This window comes from Equus caballus, chromosome 23, assembly GCF_041296265.1.
Source record: "Equus caballus isolate H_3958 breed thoroughbred chromosome 23, TB-T2T, whole genome shotgun sequence".
Lineage (NCBI taxonomy): Eukaryota > Metazoa > Chordata > Mammalia > Perissodactyla > Equidae > Equus > Equus caballus.
Window position 1 is genome coordinate 41,380,460 of NC_091706.1, and position 16,511 is coordinate 41,396,970.

Genomic DNA, 16,511 nt, shown 5'->3' on the forward strand with positions numbered 1-16,511 from the left:
CATGTTTTTCTTTATGCGTAACTGGAGAATATGGCTTTTATTAACTGACCTGATGGTGACATCTGTGATCTGACAGAAACATCTGTGCATATTTCATATGGGAGTCACAGAAATCACACAGGAAAAGGGCTCAGGCTTTTGCTCAGGCTCAGAGTTTCTTAACTGTGTCTGGAACGGGACATGCGTGCGTGCACACCTGTCTGTCTGTCTGTCTTCTCCTTCCTGTCTCGCCTCAGTGAACACCTTGGGGCTTATTCAGAGGAACTAGGACTGTGTCTCAGGGGCTTGCTTTTTAACAGAATGTTTCACGAGAAGAGTACTTTCCACAGAAGGTCTTTTGAAACTGAGGTCAGATCACATAACTGGGAGCAGGTTAGTCTTCTGGTCATCTTGTTTTCCCTTCCATATTTAAGGGGAGTTCCATTTTGGGGAGCCAGGCCTCAATACTGCAGTTGTAACTTCTGCCTTGTCCTGGATCTGTTGATGCTTTGCCCTTGTTTGTACTTGGAAAGACCTTTCTTAATGACTCTGGGATAGTAGCAGTTATGCGTTATGTGCAGTTGATAATTAAATGCAACCTTATGAGCTTGCTCATAAATATTTCCAGAATTTTGGTCCCCTGGGACCAAAGAAACATTGATTCAGTCAGCTTTGTTATGCTTACTTCTCTGTGCCATTAAGAGGGACAAGTTTGTAAACAAAGTGACTTTATTTGAAAGATTTTAAAGCAAATGAATTTAGACAAATTAAAAATCCCCAGACCTGGTCATATACCAAAAGGACGAATGATGTTTCTTCGCAGAATTCTAACTGGAACTTCACTTTACTGCTTTGCCATGGCCGTTCATAAACAGCAACCCTTAGGTACCACATTCTCCTTGTTAGAATAGATCATCCCTTCGAACACTCACTCCACAGTCATTGAGTACCTGCTGTGTGCCAAACAGCACACTGGGTGCTGGCAAAGATAATGAAAAAGACAAGTATGATTCCTGCCCAGTCTGAGGGGACGCAGGCTGGTAAATGGGTGCTTTCTCTACAGCACAGTAAGTGCTATGAAAGAACCAGAAGCAACTTAGCACCTGTTGGGTCCAGAAGAATAGCTAAGAGCATCCACAGGGTTAGTAAGGGCTGACTTTCTAACGTGGACCACGTGCCAGGCACAGCTTCAAGAACTTGATGTACTTGAATTTATTTCATCCTTACAATCCTACATGCCAGACACTATGATGTTTTACATTTTGCTGCTGAGGAAACTAAGGCACAAGGAGGTAAATAACTTTCCCAGGGCCACACACAGCTAATAAGTGTTGGGAGGAGTATTCAGTCCCACAGTCTGACTCTAGAACCTTTGTTCCTAACCCCTGGGAAGAAAAGACGTTTAAAGTAGGAGAAGAAGAGATGTGCAAGGACAGGAAAAGCACAAAAATATACAGAAGACTGAGGCCAGCCCCGCCCAGGCTACATACCTATTTTAGAATTAGCCTTCTTTCCTGCAAACTATAAGTACTGAGCCAGCAAAAAATGGAAAACTTTAGGGGGCCGGCCCGGTTGCGCAGCGGTTAAGTTCGCACGTTCCCCTTCTCGGCGGCCCGGGGTTCACTGGTTTGGATCCCGGGTGCGGACATGGCACTGCTTGGCAGCCATGCTGTGGTAGGCGTCCCACGTATAAACTAGAGGAAGATGGGCACGGATGTTAGCTCAGAGCCAGGCTTCCTCAGCAAAAAGAGGAGGACTGGCAGTAGTTAGCTGAGGGCTAATCTTCCTCCAAAAAAACAAACAAACAAACAAACAAACAAAAAAATGGAAAACTTTGGTGGGGAGCTTGGTGGGGATGGGATAAAAGACTTCTGAGCACTAATCCCAAAACCTGAGCAGATAGTCAGGTCTTTATCACAAGTTTGGTTTTAAGTATGCATCAGTATTGTGCGAACACAGGCTCTAAAGTTTCTAAGATTGTTCGGGAATGCCAAGGCATTTAAATCAAAAAGAATGAAAAGGCAAAATTCTTTACAGCTTGATTAGCTATTACTTAGCATATTTGATAAGGATTTGAGGTTCAGCAGTGGGGTGTGGGTGTGGTCAAGCTCTAGCCTTGGAGGGAGGGGGCAATGGCGTGAGTTGACATAGACTGGAAAGGGGACATCTGTTTAAATTTGTGTGAATGATAATTTTTTCAGGGAAAAAGAAGTTATGATTGTCTGTGAGTAGGGCTTCTCTTATTCAGTCTTTCCCGCTGTCAATACTCCCTGCCATCCTATCTCATCTACATTTTTGGTGACTTGTTCGAGGCCTCTTTGACCAAGTAGGTATATTTGAAGCATGTTGTATTTTCAAATTTCACATACTTTCTAGTAGTGTCACCATTTGTCAGCTGCTGTGGCCTCTTCCCCTTTGTTGTCTTGGTGCTGAATGAGGTGTCCCCAGCTTTACTTCACTGGTGTCTATGTACCTAAGGTTTTATTTTTTCTTATAATGTTTTATTAGAGTCCTGTAGAGAAAAAGAACCAATAAGATGTGTGCGTGTGTATTTAATATATTAAATATATGATATGTAAATATACAGTCATGCACTGCATAACAACGTTTCAGTCGACAATGGGCTGTGTATACAATGGTAGTCCCATAAGATTAGTACCATATAGCCTAGGTGTGTTGGTGTGTAGTAGGCTATACCATTTAGGTTTGTGTAAGTACACTCTATGGTGTTTGCATGATGACAAAATCACCTAGGGATGCATTTCTCAGAATGTGTCCCCATTGTTAAGCAACACGTAACTGTATGTGTGTGCATGTGTATGATTTATTATAAGGAATTGGTTCATGTGATTGTGGAGGCTGAGAAGTCCCAAGATCTGTAGTCAGCAAGCTGGAGACCCAGGAGAGCAGATGGTGTAGTTCCAGTCCAAAGACCTGCAGGCTCAAGACTGAGGAAGAGCCGATGTTTCATTTCAAGTCCAAAGGCAGGAAAAAGCTAAGTTCTGGCTCAAAGCTAGTCAGGTGGGAAGAATTCTTCCTTGCTCATGAAAGTCAGCCTTTTTGTTCTATTCAGCCCTTCAGTTGATTGGATGGGATCCGCCCACATTAGGAGGGTAATCTGTTTTACTCAGTCTATCAATTCAAATATCAAAGTCATCCAAGAACATCATCACAGACTCACCCCGAACAATGTTTGACCAAAAGCAAATATCTGGGCATCAGAGGCCCAGTCAAGTTGACAGATAAGATTAACCATCACAAATATATTGTCCTGGGGCATTTTAGAAGATTGTTTTCCTTGTGATGCCAAGCTCTGGTGCCACAGCTCTAACTCTGTGGCAGAGTGTCATTCCTTTCTGTAAAGCAGCCACGTTGTTTTGGTCGGTTTGTAGCATTCTGTAGATCTACTCCATTAGCCATGTACTTTGTCCTGGTCATCATCTAGGTTCCCAAAAGACGAAGTCATATATTTTATAAAGCAAGCTTTTAAAACTTAAAGGATTATCAAGGCTTGATTGGGGTCACATTGTTTCTCATGATGTTAATGAAAGCTACAGGATTAAATTGTAGTATGTCAGCTAGACTTCAGTTTTAGATAAAGGAATTTGATGTTATATTTTAAGATATAATGTATGTGTACAATTAAGTATATTATAAATATATTCACATATAAATTATATTTATTCCCATATATGATATAATGTGAATGTGTTAACATGACCATTTTTTAGGCCATATGGCCTAATTGTTATGATCACCTCACATCCATCTTTGATATTCTATGTCAGAGCTGTCTTCTGGGAGATGGGGACCCTGTTGGTACCCTACTGGGGGGAGTTTCATCAGGAGATAAGAAAAATGTAACCAGGTCTGTTTCTGTCTTGCAGATCGTGGCAGAATAATTATTTGATGGAAACACTAAATACATCCCACATTCTTCAGAGAAATCTTATTTTAATTAGTTGATATACCTGTGGCATCTAAAACAGGGTAGAAAATGATTTTTTCTTCTGTTTCTCTGAAAACTCTCTAATCCACACAGTGTGCTTATCAGGTGTGAGTGTGGTGGGCAGGCTCTGTCATCAAATGCGATGTCACATCAGTGTTACTGGCTAGTAAAGAACCAGCGTCTCTAAGCTGCAGGTCCTTGATAATTAGAGCTGCCATAAGGGTGCAGCACAATTTCAGTGTTTTTTTTTTTTTTTTTTTAAAGATTGGCACCTGAGCTAACATCTGTTGCCAATCTTCTTTTTCTCTTCTTCTCTCCCTGAATCTCCCCAGTACATAGTTGTGTATTCTAGTTGTAGGTCCTTCTGGTTGTGCTGTGTGGGACGCCACCTCAGCATGGCCTGAGGAGTGTTACCATGTCCGTGCCCAGGATCTGAACTGGTGAAACCCTGGGCCGCCGAAGTAGAGCGTAGAAACTTAACCACTAGGCCACAAGGCCAGCCCCACAATTTCAGTTTTTTAACTGTGAAAATAAAATTTAGAATCAAGTGTAATCATCTCAAACTATTTGTGTATGACATAAATGTAGTCCTTTGTGAAGCCTGATGCTTGAGTAAAGAAAGTTACATTCCCTTATTTATAGAATCACTAATTACAAATCATTTTATAAACCTAACAGAGGAGAAACCTTTAATGTAGGCTGGCCTATCCATGTGAGAAAATAAATTACCAGGCATTGAAAGGCCTATGTTAGGGTTTTGTGGCTAGAGAGAGTATTTAGAGCAGTAGGGAGAAGCTTTCTTTGAACTACCAGGAAATTTCTTTCCATACCTAGGTGCTTTATTTTTGTGATAGTCTGAAAAATGTCCAAAAACTTCTCTCAAAAATACAGCTGCAGAATATGTGTCAGCCCAGTTAAACTCAGCATGCAATCTGTAGCTGTCAAGGGAAGTAATAAAAGATGTATTGCCTCACGCCTCCATCTGTCAGTCTATGAAATTGCAACACACTTCCTGATGAATTTTTTTGTCTCCCACTGTTTTGATGGGAATGGAAGTGGCCCACCTGAGAGAACTCAAAGAGAATGGCGATTCCAGGGCCTCCGTTTAGCCCATGCTAAGACCCAGGATCCACCAGCATGCCCGTGTTGACACTAGAGTGATGACTGCTTCCTTTCGTCTGAACGGAGAGCTGATTTCGAGGGATGAGCATTGTGCAGTGTGATCTGGATAGTTCCAGAACGAGCACTTAACATTCACCACTGGGCGTGAAAAGAGAAACAGGACCCTTTAGAAGTTCAACAGCAAGAGTCCGTCACTGAAATTTCCGTGAGGACTTGCTACATTTTTCAGCCTGTGTTGAAATGGGGACTAAGCACGAGAACTATACTCTTCAGGATTTTCGGGGTGGAGTGTCATGGCCGTTAATTTTTGTTGGCTGTACAATGCAAACTGAAGTTCTTAGAGCTCATTTTTTCCCTTAGTTATAGGCAAATTACTTAAACTTTCAAGCCTCAGGTTTTTTTCCCCTACTAAAATGGGAATAATAGTTCCTATCTTCTGGGATTATTGAAAGGACTAAATAAGCTAAATGCCTGACACATTGTAGGCACAAAATCAAATTTTTTAGGATATTAACTTCAGTCTGTAGAGTTTTTTTTCCTTTTTCCTCCCCATCTAGTTTTTGCTGCCCTTTTCTGCTCTTGATGAAATTTGGTTAGATGTGTCCTCAGAACTTTGTTCCTACTTGTTAGGTTAAACAGGTCCCTGCACATGTGAGATTTCACTGAGCATATTGTTTCCACTTGCCGTGAAGCAGTCCTAGCATCTTTAGATTTTATAATAAAGATATGTCTATAATTATAAATATATAATATATGTATAATTTTCTACATTTATGCTTTTATTTTTCTGAGTGTTTAAAGTGTTATTTCATTGGCTTTTCATAACAAACTCTGCTCCAAAGTTCTTGCTCATTTCACAGGTGTGATATTTGCCAAGTCGCAAAAGCTTTGATTTGTCCAGGATCCCCAAACTAGGGGTGACAGAGTTAGGTGGGCCCCCTGTATTCCATTGCTTTTGGGCACCTTCCAGGAAATCTACTCTCTGGGACTTGGTGTAGCTGTGGGAGAAGACCTCGTGCCTCCTTTGATGGACAGGGTGTAGGAGCTGCTCAGTGTTCAGTACCTCACACGCTCCCACTTGGCACGTGTAGGTACAGGGGTGACTCTGGATGTCCTGGAGACAAAAGAAAATATCTGAGGAGGTTTGAGAAACTGAGAAAAAAGTTGTTCCAGATACACTCTATGCTATAGCATCTTGGAAGCATTTTTGGATTCCTCTTGGCTCCTAGATTTTGAGGTACCCTGGATTTTCAAGTCAGGTGGAAGGTGCACCCCATCCCAAACCATCTGTGGTATATGTGCTCCAGACTGATGCCCCTTCCCTCCCCCGCCTTGCCAGTCCTGGTTCTTCTAGAATCAATGGAAAATTTACTTTTCTAAGCCTTCAAATTCAGCTGACAAATTTTATTTTATTTCTAAATCTAATAATTTTTGCATAAAAAATAGGAACAAACTCATTTGTTCCTTGGTTAATGTTTATATGATGTATAAATTTGACAGATCAAATCCTAAACATTTTGCGTTAAGTAATCAAATTTCCTTGGACATCTTAACTATGATTATAGATTTAATGTATATAATTCTCACAATTTTTCTAAGCACTTAATGCCCATAAATCTAATAAATCAGACATTAGTTTAGTAGTTCAAATTCTCGTATTTCAAACATCTTCAAAAAACAAATAACACGTATAGCAATATACTATTTACAAAACACATTACTGCACCTTTTATAAACACAATTTACAATAGATAGATTGTATTTAAACACAATTTAATTGATAGATAAGTAGATAGAATCTACCGACCAAGGAGGAACAATATTACTATATTGGCTAGGAGTTTACTAAGAAAAAATAATCAAAGTCCTCAAGGCCTTTCAGAAGCAGAGAGTTTGGTTGTACCTTTGAAGATGAAACCCACAGTTGCTGGGCAGGGCCTCCTAATTAACATCAGCTTTCATCTGATTTGTCAGCTCTCTAAACCATGTGCCCTTCACTGAGGCCTTATTAGTCTCATAAGTTTTACAGACTCTCTCTTAAGTTGGTGGGGTTGATGCTTACCAGGCCCTGGGGCTTTATTCCCTTTTGTGTAACTCTTGTGTGGCTTTTTGCATTAAAGCCTGGAGCATACTAATGGAATGTTGGGTTGGACTCCCTTTCTCTTTTATCAGTTGTATGTATCTCTCTGACCATGATTCTGTAGCCATCATATTGACAATTTCCATTTAGCACTGGTGATCCTCTGAAGAAAAGTATGTCATTGCCCTGATGTCCCATGCAGGAGATTAACTAGTTGCCCTGAAGACACACTGTCAGTTATGTTTTTCTTCAAGTATATACCTCCCTCACTTGACAGTATTTCTCTTATTTCTCTGTTGGTAATTATCTCGAGGTGATTGGTTTGGGGAACTTATTCCCAGGAGACAGGATCCTGGTGTTTCTTTCCCATCCTTTTCTGTCCAGGGGAACCAAGGTATAGCATCTCATCTTCAGCCTAACAAAATCAAAATAACTACCTTGAACTTGAGGGCAATGTTATTAATTTCCAGGACTTCATCATCATTTCTCAGTGCAGAGCTTAAACCCAAGGGTGGCAGACACTATCAACCAAATCTACCCTGTGTTTGGGAATATCCAGTGATAACATTCTTCCTGAGCTATGTTTTCAGCACTGTGCTGGGCACTGGGGGTTATTCAAAGATGTATAAGCATAGGTGTAGGAGTGATCCTGGGTGTTCTGGAGGCAAAATAAAATGCCTAAGTGGGTTTGAAAGACTAAGAAAAAAGTTGTTCCCAGAAGCATTCTGTGCTGTGGGATCCTAGGAAGCCCCTGGATTTTCAAGTCAGGTAGTCATGTAGACATTACAGTGGCAGAGACCAAGTTGACCAAGGGACACCTCTTGTCAGTGAGGCCACCACAGCTTTGAGAATTCAGGCTCCATTCCAGCCCATTTGTGTTGTTTTGTTTATCACTGATGCCCCTTACATCCCCTCATCCCCAACGAGGAGCTGATCTGAAAGGTTTTACAGGAAAAATAACCAATGAAGATTCTTAAAAATAAATTCAGAAATGGAAGCAATTGTGACGGACCAGAGTGTTGAAGAACTCTCACTGGTGAGGAGGGACATGAGCCGGGTTACTGGCTTGTAAGAATTCTTTGTGTGTTCTAGACAGGAGTCCTTTGTTGGATGTTCTGCATTTTTTCTCCCAGTTTGAATATTTCATTGGATGGGTGTAACATTTTGTTTATTCATTTGCCAGTTGATGGACATTAGATTGTTTCTAGTTTGGAGCTATTGTGAGTAATGATGTTATGAACATTTCCTTTCAAGCCTTTGTGTGGATGTGTGTTTTCATTTCTCTGGGATAAATATCTAGAAGTGAGATTACTGAGTTGTATGTTTAGCTTTGTAAGAATCTTCCAAACTGTTTTCAAAAGTTGCCATACCATTTTGCATTCCCACCAGCAATGTATGAGGTTTTAGTTTCTCCACATCCTCACCAGCACCTGCTATTGTCAGTCTTTTGAATAATAACCATTCTAGTAGGTGTACAGTAGTGTCTCAATGTGATTTTAATTTTTATTTCCCTGAGGACTAATGATTTGGAGCATCTTTTCAAGTGCTTATTACCCATTCATATATCATCTTTGTTGAAAAGCCTATTCAAATGTTTCACTTCTTTTGAAAATTGAATTGCAGTGGTTTTCTTTTTTTAATATTTTTTATATGAATCCTTTGTCAGATGTATGATTTACAAATATTTTCTCCCGGTCTGTATCTTGTCTTCCTCCTTTTTCTTTTTTGCTGGGGGACATTGGCACTGAGCTATCTGTGCCAGTCTTGCTCTATTTTTTGTGTGTGGGACACCACCACAGCATGATCTGATGAGCAGTGTGTAGGTCTGCATCCAGGATCTGAACCTATGAGCCCTGGGCTGTTGAAGTGGAGTACGTGAACTCAACCGCTACACAAGGCTGGCCCCTTCACTTTCTTAATGGTGTCTGAAGAGCAAAAGGTTTAAATTTTTTTTTCTGAAGAAGATTCTCCTTGCGCTAACATCTGTTGCCAGTCTTCCTCTTTTTTTTCTTGAGGAAGACTAGCCCTGAGCTAACATCTGTGCCAGTCTTCCTCTGCTTTGTATGTGGGACGCTGCCACAGCATGGCTGGTGAGTGATGTAGGTCTGTACCCAGGACCTGAACCCCTAAACCTGGGCTACTGAAATGGAGCACGGGGAACTTTAACCACCCAGCCATGTGGCCAGCCCCCCAAAGTTGTAAATTTTAGTGAAGTCTAATTTATCAGTAGTTCTTTATGGATCATGCTTTTGGTTTATATCTTAAGAAATCTTTGCCTAACTCAAAGTCACAAAGATTTTCTCGTATGTTCTCTTCTAGAAATTTTATAGTTTTAGGTCTTACATTTAGAACTATGATCCATTTTGAGTTCATTTTTGTGTGTGGTTTCAGGTCAGAGTCTAAGTTCTATAAAATGAAAGTGACACAACCTAACTTAATTGTTCTAAAGATTAAATGAGAAAATGTCTATAATCATCACAGTGTAGCACCTTACACAGAGTAGGTGCTCAAAGAATGTGGTTCCTCTCTGTTCTTTGACTTAACTTTCTCAAAATTTCGTTACAGAAAGGAAAAATCCATATTTGTTGTTTCTTTTAATATTCTGAACTTCTAGCAAGCCACGTTGGACAGTTCATTTGTAGATCTACTTAATATCAGGAGTATTTTGGAAATGTGTATAGTGTAGGTCTTCAAAAATTTAATTTCGAGATTATAATTTCGTACCTTTAGAGAAAGAGTAGAAAATACCAGATAAAGGAATGGTTCCCTCTGCAATGAAATCTTAAATGTGGTGAATGTGCTCAGACCTAAAAAAATTCTTTGATATATTCTAGAGATCAGTCTTTTCAAGATCGCCTTTCAAACCAGGATGTGTTTTGTTTTTCCAAAGAAAGAAAAAGGAAAGGAGGGGAAAAAAGGAAAGAAATTTTTTTGTTAGCAGTGTAGTCGAAATTAATGAATAAGTGTTTACTTAAAGAAGAAATTAAATTCTAGATTTGCCGTTTTAACTCAAACTTGTTAGTCATAGCATTTATCTCAGTTTGATATGTGGCATCCACTAACCTCTGAGCTTCTTGAAAGCAAGGATGATGTCTGTTTGAATTACTGTTATGTACCCAGTACTGAGTACATGGCCAGGTTTATAGTAAGTGGATAATAAATGTTGAATTAAAGACTAAATTAACATTAATAGCCATTACATATTCAAGTATTAAATTTGTTATTCTAGTCATACCTTAGACAATTAGTACGTTATTTTAAAATTCATAGTCAATATCAAGAATTATTTTTAAATTTGAATCCAAGTCCATATGTTAAGTTTCATCTCCTTTCCAGGTAAAGAATATTTAGTCCTTAGAGTAGGGCTGTGTTCCAGTGAGCCTTTAGTATTTGGGCTTCCACATAAGATTCCTCTATTTTGAGGTCTCTAGCCCTGAAAATATTTGAAACTACTGGTTTAGATAACGTGAATTGTTGTATACTGTCCTACTGCTATGAGAGTGAGAAATCTTTATGAAGAGGGGGCAGGGGACCCATGGTGTTAATGGAGCTATTGACTCCTGTGTCTGCCTGAGAGCAGGACTATTGGGAACTGTCTCCAGTGGTCCGAGCAGGCTCTCCCACGAATGTTCAGCTCTGAACTGTGGCTATCAGTGACATCACTTCTAAATCTTAGAGTAGGGCTGAATTAACTTCCATTTAATAGAAAATATAAACATAATGAAAATTCCTTATTGTTTTCAATAAATGCGTGGCCAGATGTCACATATTATAGAATCAGGATGTCATCATAGCATCAGAATGTCAGCGTTCATATTGACCCTTCCATTCCTTTTTAAATGAAAATGGCACACCACCTGTCTATGATGCAAGGTTTCAAACTCTTAAATCTTTCCTTGCTCTAACTTCATTTTGATCTCAAACTTAGATACTGTGACCTTGAATATGATATAATGATGCGTGTTTCATAAATGCCTTAAATTTCCAGAGCTGACCCTTCCTGTAGCACATTTTTAAGCACAATATTCTGAATACAATTTCTGAAATATATAGCTAATGTGGAGAGCTTCCTGAGGCAAATAGTCAACAAGGAGCTGCCTGTTTACAAGCCTTTTACGTTATCTTTCACCTCTATCCAACCCCAGGTGCAAACATACCAGGATATAGCACATAAATTGGTGACACATCCCAGAAGATATTGGGCTCATAAATCAACAGTTTATGTTCCTGTTTGACCATGGAGTTTAAATTATTTTGGTAATAGAGTGAACTTAGATTATTGTTTGATAAGTATACCCAGTAGAAGTCATACTATCTACTTACTGATGAACCAACACTTCCTTCATTTTATTATTTCCTTTTCACTTTCTATTTCTTATTTTTTCCTATTATTTCCTTCCTTATTTGAATGAAGTTAGCTCATTTTCATGAGTGAGAGAGAACCACTAATAACTCTTGCCTTGTGCTTTACTATACGAGTTATATTTTGAGGTCAGAGTATGTGGGGAAAGGGAGAAGAGAAATGCCATAAGGAAATGTAGAGAGAGAATGGGAGTGAGTGTGTTTTTTCCTTCAATCTCTAATCTTTCCCACAATGAGAAAATGGTAAGAAGTGAGTGAAAACTTGGAAGCTGTGACCTGCTGTAATCTTTGTTGATTGTATGTGTTTCTGCAAATCAATTGCTCTGTATCATCGGATTTCTTGGCTTCTATAAAATGGAGGATAGTGTGTTTGCAAGTCTTCTATGCTTTAGATGTTTTATCCAATGCCATGAAACATAAAGAATGTTTAACTCCTTCTCAATGTTATAATATACATGTTCAATAATGTTTTATACATGGTTCTTCAGATCCAAGTAGGGTTTTCCATCAATAATTGATGCTGCTGTGATCTGTGCCTGAAAAAGATGCCTTTTGAGAATTGATGGCTAACAACTTGGTTAAAAGGGAAGGGTGTCTTAAAATTATGTATATTTCCGATAGTATAGCTATAAGGATATAGTTATAGGTTATTATTTTTAAAACATGCCTGATATTTACCCTTTTTAGCCTTTAATTAAGAATAATCTGACCTAACGATTCCTTAACACGTGAAGTCCTCCTTTTTGTGGGGGAGAAACAGATGAAATTGAATCTTCCAAAGCAGTTTATCTGATTTATAGTATAAAAATAATGACTCACAGAAAACAAGTCAGGCTTTTGTCATTGCTTCTAAGCAGCCAATATCTGAAGCCTGTTGAAATAGGAACTAGAAAGAGAACTGTGGAAAGAATGTGGTTGTGAGCGCCGTTGACATTAGGTGTGATTCGGTAATAAGATACATATTTTGGAGACTATCTTATCATGCATGCAACAAGCCATATGCCAGGTTTCTGATGGCTACACTAGGCCCTATAACTTTGCTTCCTCTTCTTTCTAGGTATTTTATTCCCTCCCTAGGCAAGGAACTTTTGAATGATTTGTATATGAAATTTAATATTTTATTAACAGATTTAAAATCTATTTCAATACTAGTAAAACTCCTCTCCTATGTCATTAGTTATGTTTCTGCAGGGTTCTGTATTGTGTTTTGCTTTTGCCTTTGTTTGCATGAAGTTGGAAGGACAAATATTTAACCAATATCTAAGAGTGGATTCTGTCCAGGAGAAGTCTGATGAGGATGGGGAAACTGTGTATGGTGCTCAAGTCCTTTTCTCCACGACCGAGAGGCCTGTGTGGATATGGAAGGCTGATACTCCCCCAGGAGGCCCTTCCTCTTGTAGAGAAGGAACCCCCACAGGGCTAGGCCTTTGGTAAGCCACATCTGGGCACCTGCATGGTGATTTGTAGATTCACTAGTCGATGCGTATCTAACTCTTCAGTAAGTGGTAGCCTTACCAAAAAAATTTGTTTGCAGTGAGCACCTGCACCCTGCCAGGCATTGCTGCTGGGCCCTGGAAATATGATGGTGAGAAATAAAATTGAAATGGTTTTTGCTCTCATGGAATTTACAATCCAGTGGGAAAGAGTAACCTATGACAGTCACACTAATAAAAGTGTACTTCAAATTGAGGCAAGTCCTGAGATGACAGGAATATAATCCTGTAAGAATATGTACCAAAAACACCTTACGTAGATGAGCAGTCCGTGTGATTTGAGCTAAGATCTATAGGATGTGTGAACTAGACAAAAGGCAGAGGAGAGTATTCTAGGTGACGCATGCACGAAGGCTGTTGGCAGGAAGGAGTTGGGCCTGCTCAGATTGTTGAAAGAAGGCAAGTACGTCTGTTGGAAAAGGTAAATAATAAGCCTAGAGAAGGAGGCAAGGGCCAGACAAGGCTAAACCTTAGAGACCATGTTATAGTGTTTGATTTTTATTCTAAAGGCAGGGGACGACATTGATGATCTTAAGCAGAAGTCAACATGAAGAGATTAGTTATGAAGCATTTTCTTTGGCTATAGTGGAGAAGACGAATTGGAGACTGGGCCATAGTGGATGCTGGGAGGCTAGTTAGGAGAGCGTTGCAGTAGATCAGAGGAGAAAAGATGCAATTTGGACTAGGGAGCAGTGGAAGGATCTGAAATACATTTAGGAGTTAAAAATCAAGAGGACTCAGTAGTGGACTGATATTGGGTCTGAGAAAGAAAAAGATGTCAAAGATGCTCCCAGGGTTCTGGCTTGCTCAGCCAAATGGAAGATGATGCCCGTCAATGAGACAGGAAATGTTGGAAGAACCCCAGGTTTCAGGACCAAGATCATGAGCATAGACTTGATTGTGTACAGGTTTTTTCCCTTCTTCCTTGCTTTTCCCATCTAGAACAATTACTTCATTTAGGGCCACCCCAAGACCTCTGGTTTGCAAAACATAAGGTTTGGGGTTTTTTTTTGTCTCTCACATAATTGAAGGGACACTGAGTGAGAGGGCCCATGCCACAGTGTGAGAACAGACATCCCATAGTTCAGAAATGGCATGGTCAGATATTTCATTTTCATCTCTAAATAGATATAACACACACACACACAATTACCTAACTCTAACCCATTTGATAAAATAGTGAACGTTTGCTTAAGTAATTCTTCAATATGAAATATGGCCACGAAACTTGATGAGTCATATTTAACCTTTCTGGGGCTTCCATCTTGACATCTTAAACATTTAAATTGAGCCTAATCGCACATCTGTGACTTGGCCCCACCGTAAAGCTCATCCTATGTTCCCTAACTTTTAGCTTTCTTCAGCACTCCTTTCCCTGGTTTTGTTTCCCTTGACCTCTGTCTTCTGTACGTGTAGCCTGTGGGCTGTCCTCTGGAACTTTTACTTCCCTGTGCCTTCAATGTCTGTGCCTCCCCTCCCCAGCACTCCTGCATCATGAACCAGTGTAAGGGTGATAAATGTCCAGTGTGCCCTGGAAGAGCTCTCATTTTATGAAGGAGATGGACTGCATGACCTTCTAGAGTTTTGAACACCCCTCATTTTTGAGATTCATATACTTTTTTTAAAGGGAGAGCATCAGCCACTTACTTTGATAGACAGTATGTGTGTGGTTAGCCGTAATAAGAATTAGAGGCTAATATTTAACAATTGCATATGCACAGTGTTTTGCATAACATACACGTGGCTGGCTAAAGTTCAAGAAATATAGAAGGATATGAGATGAAAAGTACAAGTCCTGCAGCATCCCACATCTGGTGCAGTCCCACCTACTGCTTGTATATCCTTCCTGGATTTAAAAAATGCATAGACAAGCTTTACGTGTGGGTATGTGCATGCAGATCTTTGTTTGAATGCACCTGGCGTCATATTGACCTGCTAAAAGCCAGAAACTGCATCCTAGGTGTTACTAATTTTATTGCTAATTCGTTGTTAGTAATGATGTTTAAAACTGTTTGCCGGGAAACCATCTCCTTTTATCTTATCTTCCTCTACCTCTATATCTACATTTTCACAGCGTCATCCCTGGGGTCTTGCTTTTTTCCTCTTTTAGTGTAACCTTTAAAGCCAGGCTCAGCTGTTCTGGCTCTAGTATCACCTCCACTGACCCCCTCTTTCAGACGCCCATGTTTCCTCGGATTCCTCTGCCCTTTGACATATTTTTGGTTCACAGTTGCCAGTACATGCAAATCTACATCAGTTCTAAACTGGGTGTTTCAAGAAAGGTAACTGAGGATGCTAACAGAACCTTGTTTTTTGAGGGGAGATTGAGAAAAGACCATATCATAATTGAAATATTAATTGACGGACTACTCAGTGTTCATTAAGCAGGTCAGATGTTAGCAAGAATCGGGCTTCAAATAAAGATTAATATCCAGTGTGAAAAGAACAGAAAGGTTCCTACTTCAAAGGTTCATTAACTATCAGAAGAAGGGCACAACGTAATCCTCACTGTAATTCTGGAGGCATTGCAGGCTTGTGTGTGATCAGAAAAGCTGAATTCCCAGCCCTCTTCTAATGTGTTTTTAAGCTTTTGGATTAAAAGCTCTTGTTTGGATAAATCTGACAATAGTGTATTATCTACGTATCATTTTCATTCTTGTTTGGGAACCTACAAACAGCAAAATTCTCCTTAATTTCACATTAAGATTATTTTGATTCAACAGCCTTTTGACAACACAAGAATCATTGGGGGAGTTTCTGAAGTTTCTGACATCCCTTTAAGTTTAATAGTGTTGAGTAAATAGATTGATTCATTCTCCTCTCCTCACCCATCTTATTTATCTGTCTACCGTTTGCAACAGACTAGCCTCTGTGGGAATAGGCTGGTAGTAATTACATGCATCCTGTTCTTCATGAGACAGTCTGTTAGGAACATGGTTGTTTAAGTTTAGGCGTTTGCATTAAATCTAAAAGGAAGGACATGTTAAATTAAGAGAGAGAGAAACAGTGGCTTACATAGAAGGTATTTATATAGAGTCGCTCACATTTTATTGCTATGCTCAGGCACATTTGCAACTTTAAGGAAATTCTGGATTACTTCATTTGTACATATGTATACCTCAGGACTCCTCTGCTTCTGAATTTAACATAATATGAGCTGACGTTTTTTGACACATCGTATTCTCACAAATCCTTTTATCTGTCTTCACCCCTTCCTGGTTCTCCTTTTTAATCTCTTATTTAAAATCCTCTCCTGATGTTACTCATTTGCTCAAAATCTCGCACTGCTGGGCTGTGAAATTCACAAGTCAAGTATAACCAGCTCTTGGTGAGTTGTGACCCTGTGCAAGTTGTTTCAGTCCTCTGTAAAATGGGGACATGGGCCTAAGGCTGTCTCTTAGGCCTCTTCTGCTTCGGGCAGGGGAGGAAAGCAATGGGTTATCACCCATTAGTCACCTCTGACTGTAAGCATTGAATGTGCCTCTGGCCCAGCCATCCACTGCTTTGTACACACACATCCCCCTTT

General features: G+C 39.7%; 1 protein-coding gene across 4 annotated transcripts in view; it reads left to right on the forward strand.

Moving 5' to 3' along the window:
• Window positions 1–16,511, forward strand: part of KDM4C (lysine demethylase 4C) — a 390,883-nt gene that overhangs the window by 353,126 nt on the left and 21,246 nt on the right. The gene's annotated exons all lie outside the window — the stretch shown is intronic.